We start from the raw sequence: 12,845 nt of genomic DNA on the forward strand, positions 1-12,845 counted from the left end.
GCGTCGTGGATAGATACGTGGAACGCGCGATGGCCGACATGTATCTAAAAAAGCGAAAGGATATAATGTGTCCTTGTCGAAGATGCAAGCTAGGATCGTTGTTTGACCCCTTGTCAGGCATAGTGAATCAACACCTGCTCGGTATAGTTTCATGGAGGGGCATACTCGGTGGATGAGTGATGATGGAGGTGATGATATCGATGGTGATGGAGATGATGATGGTGGAGATGATGATAACGAAGGTGATGGAGAGGATGCCCCACACGACAATGGAGACGAGGTTGAAGAGGATGGCGCACACGTTGATGGTGATCAAGAAGGCCGGGAAGAGCATGCGGCCGACGAGGAAATGAGTAGAAATACCCCGCTAACCGCGGCCGTGCAGGACCGTCATGTTCAAGAACTTCTTCTCAGCAACACATCGACCGACCCCAAAATCGCTGGTAGACGGAAGGCTAAGCTATATCAACTCGAGGTAGACTCGAGAACTCCGTTGTACGATGCAGCTCGTGGGACGGAGGAGAGCCGTCTGAGATACGCTCTCGATATTATGGAGATGAAGGCAAAGCACAAATGGACGGACACAAGCGTGGACGAACTCTTCGGATACTTGAAGATCCACTTTCCTAAAGATAACACGTGTGCCGGTAGCCTACAGGAGGCCAAGAAAATCGTGTGCCCTCTCGATTTACCGCACCAGAAATACCACGCATGCATTAGTGATTGCGTAATATATCGGAACGAGCATGCCAATATCGATACATGCCCACAATGTGGCGAATCTCGATACAAGAGAGGGACAAAAAAATCTCCTCGAAAAGTTGTGTGGTACTTCCCGCTCACGCCCCGTCTGCAGCGGTACTTCGTGGACCCCAAGGAAGCAAAGCTCATGCGCTAGCACGCGGAAAGAAAGGAGGCGGTGATGCGTGATGTAGAACGGGTTGAAAACCCAGTGCTAACACACCCTTCGGATGCAAGCCAGTGGAAAACATTAGACGATGAGTATTACGAAGAATTCGGGAAAGAACCAAGGAACATCAGGTTGGGTGCGAGCACCGACGGACTCAATCCGTTTGGGAACCAAAGCGACAAGCACAGACACTCGGCCCGTGTTTGTATGGATGTACAACCTCCCTCCATGGCTATGCTCGAAGAAGAAGTACATACACATGAGTATGCTAATCCAAGGGCCGACGCAGCCAGGGAGCGATATCAACCTGTATCTGGAGCTATTGAAGGAGGAGCTAGTCACTCTGTGGGAGGAAGGGATAGAAACTTGGGACGCCTACGGACAAGAAACTTTTCGTATGAAAGCCGCACTGTTGACGACTGTGCAGGACTATCTTGGATACGGATATATCGCGTGCCAGGTGTGCCACGGACACAAGGCATGTGTGAGATGCATGGAAAAGACGCCGTTTTTACAGCTGGGTAAGGATCCCGGGTCTTCAAAAACCGTCTACATGAGGCATCGAATGTGGCTTCCCAAGAATGACCCGTGGAGGAAGCGTGGAGACCTGTTCAATGGGAAGGATGAGGTCGAGGGACCTCCACCTAGGCGAAGCGGCGAAGAGATAGATACTCTGTTGAAAAGCTGAAAGAGCGCCCTCCGGCGGGTAAGATAAAGATCCAGAAGCGGAAGAAAGGAGACAAGAGAAAGAAAAAGGAACCCGGGCCGCTCTTGGGGGTATGGAAAAGGAGGTCCGTGTTTTGGGACTTGCCGATCTGGAAGATCCTCGGTACGCCTCATAGCCTTGATGTCATGCATATCACGAAGAACGTGTGCGAGAGCTTGCTTGGCACTCGTGCTCAACATGCCGGAGAGGACCAAAGACGGATCGAAAGCAAGACACGACCCGATGGCCCTTCATATCGAAAAGAGCTTCATTTTGCGCAGGTTGACCAGGAAGCGAGGAGGAGGAGACGGATGGTCGCAAACGCAAAAGGGTGGCCAGGCAGCGCGAAACTCCTCGCCCCTCCTGCTTCACTCTAAATCCCGATGAGCTCGAACAATTCTTCAAGTGCCTGCTAGAAGTCAAATTTCCCCTAGGCTACGCAGGGCTGATACGCAGATGGCTCGACCTGACGAAAAAAATCTTCAGCGGGATGAAGTCTCATGAGCTGTCATGTCATGATGACGCGGATACTTCCGGTTGCTATCCGAGGGATAATGGAACCGCACGTTCGTGCGACGCCGGCCGACTCGTGTAACGTCTTTGACGTCATCACTCGAAAGTCGATAACCGTCAAGAAACTCGGGAGGCTGCAGGAAGAGATCGTCACCATCCTATGCGAGATGGAGATGTACTTCCCGCCCGCATTCTTTGACATCATGGTCCATCTGCTGGTGCATGATGACCCACAAGTATAGGGGGTGTATCGTAGTACTTTCGATAAATAAGAGTGTCGAACCCAACGAGGAGCAGAAGGTGTTGGCAGCAGTTTCGATGAGGGATTCACTGTAAATGCTCACAAACAAGTATTCAAGGGGTTTTGATGTAACCAGATAAATAAAGTACAAGTAAATAAAATGCGAGAGAAATAATTGCAGCGAGTGGCCCAATCCTTTTTAGCACAAAGGACAAGCCGGTTTGTTTACTTATAATGACCAAGCGTTCTTGAGGACACACGGGGATTTTAGTCTAGTGCTTTCGCTTCATGTGGCTAATAATCTTCATTGTTTTGATAAGTGTTGTGTGGGTGAACCTATGCTAATGCACCGCCCTTCCTAGGACTAATACATACTTGTGATTATACCCCTTGCAAGCATCCGCAACTACAAGAAAGTAATTAAGATAAATCTAACCACAGCCTTAAACTGCGAGATCCTGCGATCCCTCTTGCATCGATATACTAACGGGGGCTTAGGTTTCGTCACTCCGGCAACCCCGCAATTAGCAACCGAATACAAGATGCACTCCCCTAGGCCCATAAATGGTGAAGTGTCGTGTAGTCGACGTTCACACGACACCACTAGAAGAATGACACCACAACTTAAATATCATAACATTGAATATTACTCAACCATAATTCACTACTAGCATTTAGACTTCACCCATGTCCTCAAGAACTAAACGAACTACTCACGAGACATCATATGGAATACAATCAGAGGTGATATGATGATGAATAACAATCTGAACATAAACCTTGGTTCAATGGTTTCACTCAATAGCATCTACAACAAGTATAGAATAACACCGGGAGAGTTTCCCCTATCAAACAATCAAGATCCAACCCAAATTGTTACAGCGGTGACGAGGTGCAGCGGTGGTGATGGCGGTGTAGATGGTGGAGATGATGATGATGATGATGGAGATGATGTCCCGCTCGATGACGACGGCGATGGCGTCGATTTCCCCCTCCGGGAGGGAATTTCCCCGGCGGATTCCTGCCCGCCGGAGAGCTCTTTTCTCTCTGGGTGTTCTCCACCCCGCCGAGGCGGCTGCAACCCTTCGTGAGGTCCTCTCTCGTGGCTTAGGTTTTCGGGACGAAGGAGTACGCGAAGAAAAGGAGGCGAAAGGGGCTGTGGGGCCCCCAGACCACAGGGTGGCGCGGCCAGGCCATGGGCCACGCCGCCCTAGGGTCTGGGCCCACATTGGCTCCTCTCTGCTCCCCCTTCTGGCTCCCTCCGTCATCTGGAAAAATAGGAATTTACGTGAAATTCCCTTCCACAGTTGATCTTCCGAAATATTGCGTTCTGACGGTGCTTTTTCCAGCAGAATCCTGGCTCCGGTGCTTGATCCTTGATGTCTACGTTCCCCCTCCTTTCCTGTAGACAGTGTTGGGCCTCCAAGAGCAGAGGTTTGTAGAACAGCAGCAAGTTTCCCTTAAGTGGATTACCCAAGGTTTATCGAACTCAGGGAGGAAGAGGTCAAAGATATCCCTCTCATGCAACCCTGCAACCACAAAGCAAGAAGTCTCTTGTGTCCCCAACACACCTAATAGGTGCACTAGTTCGGCGAAGAGATAGTGAAATACAAGTGGTATGAATGAATATGAGCAGTAGTACGGCGCCAGAAAAGTGCTTGCTGGCGTGCAGTTGATGGTAGTAATATTGCGGGAAGTAAACATGCAGTAGTAACGCAGCAGTAGTAACTCAGTAAAACAGTAAACAAGCAGCGATAGCGATATTTAGGAACAAGGCCTAGGGATTACACTTTCACTAGTGGACACTCTCAACATTGATCACATAACAGAATAGATAAATGCATACTCTACACTCTTGTTGGATGATGAACACATTGCGTAGGATTACACGAACCCTCAATGCCGGAGTTAACAAGCTCAACAATTAATGTTCATATTTTAGTAACCTTATAGTGTAAGATAGATCAAAAGACTAAACCAAGTACTAACATAGCATGCACACTTGTCACCTTCATGCATATGTAGGAGGAATAGATCACATCAATATTATCATAGCAATAGTTAACTTCGCAATCTACAAGAGATCATGATCATAGCATAAACCAAGTACTAACACGGTGCACACATCTGTCACCCTTACACACGTGCAGGAGGAATAAAACTACTTTAATAACATTGCTAGAGTAGCACATAGATAAATTGTGATACAAACTCATATGAATCTCAATCATGTAAGGCAGCTCATGAGATTATTGTATTGAAGTACATAGGAGAGAGATGGACCACATAGCTACCGGCACAGCCCCGAGCCTCGACGGAGAACTACTCCCTCTTCATGGGAGCAGCAGCGTTGATGAAGATGGCGGTGGAGATGGCAGCGGTGTCGATGGAGGAGCCTTCCGGGGGCACTTCCCCGTCCGGCGGGTGCCGGAACGGAGACTCCTGTCCCCCGGATCTTGGCTTCGCGATGGCGGCGGCTCGCGGAAGGTTTCGCGTACCGTGGCTTCCTCCGTCGGGGTTTTTAGGTCGGGACCTTTAAATAGGCGAAAGGGAGCCTCGGAGGGGCACCGGGGTGCCCTCACCACCGGGTGGCGCGGCCGGGCCCGGCCCGCGCCCAAGTGTGGTGTGGGGCCCCCAGGCCCATCTCCGGCCCCTCCCGGGTGTTCCGGATGCTTCCGGGCAAAATAGGAACACGGGCGTTGATTTCGTCCAATTCCGAGAATATTTCGTTACTAGGATTTACGAAACCAAAAACAGCAGAAAACGAGAACCGGCACTTCGGCATCTTGTTAATAGGTTAGTTCCGGAAAATGCACGAATATGACATAAAGTGTGCATAAAACATGTAGGTATCATCAATAAAGTAGCATGGAACATAAGAAATTATCGATACGTTGGAGACGTATCAGCATCCCCAAGCTTAGTTTCGCTCGTCCCGAGCGAGTAAAACGATAACAAAGATAATTTCTTAAGTGACATGCCGTCATAAACTTGATCATATTGTAAACATATGTAATGAATGCAGCGATCAAAACAATGGTAATGACATGAGTAAACAAGTGAATCATAAAGCAATGACTTTTCATGAATAGCACTTTCAAGACAGGCATCAATAAGTCTTGCATAAGAGTTAACTCATAAAGCAATAATTCAAAGTAGAGGCATTGAAGCAACACAATGGAAGATTAAGTTTCAGCGGTTGCTTTCAACTTGTAACATTTATATCTCATGGATATTGTCAACATAAAGTAATATAACAAGTGCAATATGCAAGTATGTAGGAATCAATGCACAGTTCACACAAGTGTTTGCTTCTTAAGGTGGAGAGAGATAGGTAAACTGACTCAATATAAAAGTAAAAGAAAGGTCCTTCAAGAGGAAAGCATCGATTGCTATATTTGTGCTAGAGCTTTGGTTTTGAAAACATAAAGAGAGCATAAAAGTAAAATTTTGAGAGGTGTTTGTTGTTGTCAACGAATGGTAGTGGGCGCTCTAACCCCCTTGCCAGACAAACCTTCAAAGAGCGGCTCCCATTTTATTTTATTTTTGGGTGGCACTCCTTCCAACCTTTCTTTCGCAAACCATGGCTAACCGAATCCTCGGGTGCCTGCCAACAATCTCATACCATCAAGGAGTGCCTTTTTATTTTAGTTTTATTATGATGACACTCCTCCCCACCTTTGCTTTCTCAAGCCATGGCTAACCGAATCCTTCGGGTGCCGACCAACAATCACATACCATGGAGGAGTGTCTATTTTTGGTTAATTAATTTGGGACTGGGAATCCCATTGCCAGCTCTTTTTGCCAAGTTATTGGATAAGCGGATGAAGCCACTAGTCCATTGGTGAAAGTTGCCCAACAAGATTGAAAGATAAACACCACATACTTCCTCATGAGCTATAAAACATTGACACAAATCAGAGGTAATAACTTTTGAATTGTTTAAAGATAGCACTCAAGCAATTTACTTTGGAATGGCGGAGAAATACCATGTAGTAGGTAGGTATGGTGGACACAAATGACATGAATATTGGCTCAATGATTTGGATGCATGAGAAGTATTCCCTCTCGATACAAGGTTTAGGCTAGCAAGGTTATTTGAAGCAAACTCAAGTATAAAATGGTGCATCAAGACTCACATATAAACATATTGTAAGCATTATAAGACTTTACATCGTCTCCTTGTTGTTCAAACACCTCAACCGAGAAAATATCTAGACTTAGAGAGACCAATCATGCAAACCAAATTTTAACAAGCTCTATGTAATTATTCATTAATGGGTACACGGTACATGATGCAAGAGCTTAAACAAGATCTATATGAGCACAACAATTGCCAAGTATCACATTATTCAAGACATTATACCAATTACTACATGTAGCATTTCCCGTTTCCAACCATATAACAATTAAACGAAGCAGTTTCAACCTTCGCCATGAAAATTAAAAGCTAAGAACACATGTGTTCATACGAACCAGCGGAGCGTGTCTCTCTCCCAAACAATCATTTATTCAAACAAAAACAAAAACAAAAACATACAGACGCTCCAAGTAAAGTACATAAGATGTGACCGAATAAAAATATAGTTTCAAGAGAAGGAACTCGATACTTTGTCGATGAAGAAGGGGATGCCTTGGGCATCCCCAAGCTTAGACGCTTGAGTCTTCTTAGAATATGCAGGGGTGAACCACGGGGGCATCCCCAAGCTTAGAGCTTTCACTCCTCTTGATCATAATATATCATTCTCCTCTCTTGACCCTTGAAAACTTCCTTCACACCAAACTTCAAGCAAACTCATTAGAGGGTTAGTGCATAATCAAAAATTCACATGTTCAGAGGTGACACAAACATTCTTTTCACTTCTGGACATTGCATAAAGCTACTGGACATTAATGGATCAAAGAAATGAAATCCAACATAGCAAAAGAGGCAATGCGAAATAAAAGGCAGAATCTGTCAAAAACAGAACAGTCCGTAAAGACGAATTTTAAGATGGCACCAGACTTGCTCAAATGGAAAAACTCAAAACTAATGAAAGTTGCGTACATATCTGAGGATCACGCTCGTAAATTGGCAGATTTTTTCGAATTTTTTACAGAGACTTGTGCCCAGATTCGTGACAGATAGCAATGTTGTTTCTGCGCAGCGATCCCAAATATAACATCAACTTTGACATAGAAACTTTACTTGGCACAAAAACATGATAAGGAGAGGTTGCTACAGTAGTAAACAACTTCCAAGACTCAACAAAAGAAAAATTGCTGTAGCAAAATAAACACATGGGTTATCTCCCAAGAAGTTCTTTCTTTATAGCCATTAAGATGGGCTCAGCAGTTTTAATGATGCACTCGCAAGAAATAGTATTTGAAGCAAAAGAGAGCATCAAGAAGCAAATTCAAAACACATTTAAATCTAACATGCTTCCTATGCATAGGAATCTTATAAATAAACAAGTTCATGAAGAGCAAAGTAACAAGCATAGGAAGATAAAACAAGTGTAGCTTAAAAAATTTCAGCACATAGAGAGGTATTTTAGTAACATGAAAATTTCTACAACCATATTTTCCTCTCTCATAATAACTTTCAGTAGCATCATGAGCAAACTCAACAATATAACTATCACATAAAGCATTCTTATCATGAGTCTCATGCATAAAATAATTACTACTCCCAACATAAGCATAGTCATTCTTATTAATTGTAGTGGGAGCAAATTCAACAAAGTAGCTATCAAATATAGGAGGTATATTGTAATCATAATCAAATTTATCCTCCATAACAGGTGGTAACAAAAGACTACTATCATTATAATCATCATAAATGGGAGGCAAAGTATCATCAAAGTAAATTTTCTCCTCAATGCTTGGGGGACTAAAAATATCATGCTCATCAAAGCCAGCTTCCCCAAGCTTAGAATTTTCCATAGCATTAGCAACAATAGTGTTCATAGCATTCATATTAATATGTTCCATGGGTTTTTTAATTTTCGCATCAAACCATCCATGTCTTAAATCAGGAAATAGAATAAAAAGGTCATTGTTGTCCATTATGCCTCACTAGTGTAAACAAGAAACCAAATGTCGCAATTGCGAGTCTAAAGGAAATAGCTTCGAGCACACACACAATGGCGCCGGAAAAGTACTGTTACTCGGAACCGGAGTATAAGTGCCTTTTACCTTTCCTCCCGGCAACGGCGCCGAGAAAAGTGCTTGGAGCGTAGTTGACGAGGGAGGAAAAGTGCTTAGTTGCCGGGCTTGCCAATGTGTGAGTGCCGTTTACCTTCCCTCCCCGGCAACGGCGCCAGAAAAGTGCTTGATGTCTACGTTCCCCCTCCTTTCCTGTAGACAGGTGTTGGGCCTCCAAGAGCAGAGGTTTGTAGAACAGCGAGCAAGTTTCCCTTAAGTGGATTACCCAAGGTTTATCGAACTCGGGGAGGAAGAGGTCAAAGATATCCCTCTCATGCAACCACTGCAACCACAAAGCAAGAAGTCTCTTGTGTCCCCAACACACCTAATAGGTGCACTAGTTCGGCGAAGAGATAGTGAAATACAAGTGGTATGAATTAATATGAGCAGTAGTACGGCGCCGAGAAAAGTGCTTGTCTGGCGTGCGATTGATGGTAGTAATATTGCGGGAAGTAAACATGCGGTAGTAACGCAGCAGTAGTAACTCGATAAAACAGTAAACAAGCAGCGATAGCGATATTTAGGAACAAGGCCTAGGGATTACACTTTCACTAGTGGACACTCTCAACATTGATCACATAACGGAATAGATAAATGCATACTCTACACTCTTGTTGGATGATGAACACATTGCGTAGGATTACACGAACCCTCAATGCCGGAGTTAACAAGCTCCACAATTAATGTTCATATTTTAGTAACCTTATAGTGTAAGATAGATCAAAAGACTAAACCAAGTACTAACATAGCATGCACACACTGTCACCTTCATGCATATGTAGGAGGAATAGATCACATCAATATTATCATAGCAATAGTTAACTTCGCAATCTACAAGAGATCATGATCATAGCATAAACCAAGTACTAACACGGTGCACACACTGTCACCCTTACACACGTGCAGGAGGAATAAAACTACTTTAATAACATTGCTAGAGTAGCACATAGATAAATTGTGATACAAACTCATATGAATCTCAATCATGTAAGGCAGCTCATGAGATTATTGTATTGAAGTACATAGGAGAGAGATGAACCACATAGCTACCGGTACAGCCCCGAGCCTCGATGGAGAACTACTCCCTCTTCATGGGAGCGAGCAGCGTTGATGAAGATGGCGGTGGAGATGGCAGCGGTGTCGATGGAGGAGCCTTCCGGGGGCACTTCCCCGTCCGGCAGGGTGCCGGAACAGAGACTCCTGTCCCCCAGATCTTGGCTTCGCGATGGCGGCGGCTCTGGAAGGTTTCGCGTACCGTGGCTTCCTCCGTCGGGGTTTTTAGGTCAGGGACCTTTAAATAGGCGAAAGGGGAGCCTCGGAGGGGCACCGGGGTGCCCTCACCACCAGGTGGCGCGGCCGGGCCCGGCCCGCGCCCAAGTGTGGTGTGGGGCCCCCGGCCCATCTCCGGCCCCTCCCGGGTGTTCCGGATGCTTCCGGGCAAAATAGGAACCCGGGCGTTGATTTCGTCCAATTCCGAGAATATTTCGTTACTAGGATTTCTGAAACCAAAAACAGCAGAAAACAGGAACTGGCACTTCGGCATCTTATTAATAGGTTAGTTCCAGAAAATGCACGAATATGACATAAAGTGTGCATAAAACATGTAGGTATCATCAATAAAGTAGCATGGAACATAAGAAATTATCGATACGTTGGAGACGTATCAATCCTCCAATAATGATGAAACATGCAAAATAGATGAAATAACATAAGTATTGTGTCCCAATATGAAATATATCAATGAATAACAGCAAATTATGATACAAAATAGTGATGCAAATTGGACGTATCAACTCCCCCAAGCTTAGACCTCGCTTGTCCCCAAGCGAAACTGAGCTCGATAAACAAGACCACATGTTTATGGAGTGAAGAGTCGATAAATAAAATACGGACAAGAAGCATCATATTCATTCACACAAGACATTGTAGTAAACAACTTCCTCATATAACTCATCTCAAAATAAGTAAAGAGAAATCACAAGTAAAGGTGCATAAGAAATCATAGTTGGTGATGGCAAACTTTGTTCTTGGTCAGAGAACTACTAACGGATTGTACTTCTAAGCAAAGCTTTCATATTAGAATTTATAGCTGAGCCTTCATATTTAAGCATGACAATCTCTTCATAATCATTGATAACTTCAAAGTCATATTCATTCAGATAAAATTGGTACTAAACAAGAAAGTATAAAAGACATGATTAACTGAATCATAGCATAAATGATTGGTTCACAACAACTCAATTGCTTGCTTGAGATAGAAGGAAATAGGTTTACTGACTCAACATAAAAGTAAAAGACAGGCCCTTCGCAGAGGGAAGCAGGGATTAAATCATGTGCTAGAGCTTTTCAAGTTTTGAAATCATATAAAGAGCATAAAAGTAAGATTTTGAGCGGTGTTTGTTGTTGTCAACGAATGGTAGCGGGCACTCTAACCCCCTTGCCAAACGAACCTTCCAAGAGCGGCTCCCATGAGGGACGACATCTCTACCAAGCAAGGTAGATCATCCCCCTTCTCTTTTGTTTACACATGTATTTTAGTTTTATTAAGGATGACACTCCCCCAACCTTGGCTTTCTCAATCCATGGCTAACCGAATCCTCGGGTGCCTTCCAACATTCACATACCATGGAGGAGTGTCTATTGCAAAATTAAGTTGCTTACTCGATAAATCGAGCAAAACATGTGAAGAGAATTATTAATGAAAGTTATTAATTGGGGCTGGGAACCCCGTTGCCGGCTCTTATTGCAAAATTATTGGATAAGCGGATGTGCCGCTAGTCCATTGGTGAAAGTCCGCCCAACAAGATTGAAAGATAAAACACCACATACTTCCTCATGAGCTATAGAACATTGACACAAATAAGGAGTAGTATAGTTTGAATTATTTAAAGGTAGCACATGAAGTATTTACTTGGAATGGCAGAAAATACCATGTAGTAGGTAGGTATGGTGGACACAAATGGCATAGGTTTGGTCTAAGGTTATGGATGTATGAGAAGCATCTCCTCTCGATACAGGTCTTTGGCTAGCAAGGTTTGATAGCAAGCATAAAGGTTGAGGGAAACAAACAAATATACATATGATAGAAACAATCATGCATCTTTCCCATAAGCACAAGCAATTTTAACTTCAGAATATTAAACTCATTAGCATAGAGATAATAGAGTAATATATCTAAGTGTATTTCTCTCTTCTATTCAAACATCCGGGTGTTGTTGCTATTGACCAATGCTAAGTTTGCCAAAACCAAATAGATTTACTTGATGCTCCCAAAGTGATATCAATACTCATGTCAAGAGTAATCATATAATGGAGATTGCAAACTAAAATAAGGTGTGCAAAAAGTAAATGATAAGACTTCTCATTAATATTCCATAACGATAACTCACACCAACGGATACATAGATAACTAACTAAGAGAGATACTTCCACATTGCATACTATTCCATATGATAACTTCCCTACTCATGATATGACACTACTTGATAGTAAAAGATAAAGGTAGTGATGATGTGATACCGCGGCACTCCCCAAGCTTGGAACAAACCAAGGGGATGCCAATACCGATGATGAATTACTCCTTCGGTGATGATGGTGAATCTTTGTCGTCATCGGACTTCTATGGAAGAGGCCCTCCATCAACAAAAGACATCTTGGTCTCCGGAAACCCGAAACTAGCAAAGCATGACTTATGCGCTTAAACCCGTTTTCATACTCACGGCTTTGATTATGAACATCATAGAGTTGAGCTTGGAGTTTGTTGGTGGTGTCGTGAAGTGAGAAGATATCGTCCCACAACTTTGCAGTCTCCTTCTTGTGCCCATCAATGAGTTCAGACACAATCTTGTGAAAGATATTCACTTCACGCTCAGACCATCTTCTTGTAGTTGAAAACCTCTTATTCCAGCTTTCTCCATCCTGTCTTCCAAACTCCCTTCTCCCTTAGGACCCTGGACATCTTTGATCCGCAACTCTCCATCCACGAGCAGCAACTCTTTGGGGTGCATCTTCAGCCTCGTTCATGTACGGGTTGACGACGTCCTCAAAGAAGCTCAGTCCTTCCGAGTTCCCGACGAGGACATGGTGGATCTAGATCCGGCGCATCCCGGCGTAAAACAGCTCGAAACAAAACACGGCGAGAAAACGATATTACGGACCTCCGGGGGTCCGGGGATTATATAGCAAATATTTTTACGACAAAAGGAAGGTTCCAGGCCGAAAACGAGTGGAAACGGGACGCCGAGGGGCCGTCACCATAGGTCGGCGCGGCCAGTAGTGGGGCCCGCGCG

General features: G+C 44.2%; 1 protein-coding gene across 2 annotated transcripts in view; it reads left to right on the top strand.

The window, feature by feature from the left end:
- The window catches only part of LOC124677981, a 33,121-nt gene that overhangs the window by 4,868 nt on the left and 15,408 nt on the right, over positions 1-12,845 (top strand). The window lies entirely within an intron of this gene.

Source organism: Lolium rigidum, chromosome 7, assembly GCF_022539505.1.
Source record: "Lolium rigidum isolate FL_2022 chromosome 7, APGP_CSIRO_Lrig_0.1, whole genome shotgun sequence".
Classification (NCBI taxonomy): domain Eukaryota; kingdom Viridiplantae; phylum Streptophyta; class Magnoliopsida; order Poales; family Poaceae; genus Lolium; species Lolium rigidum.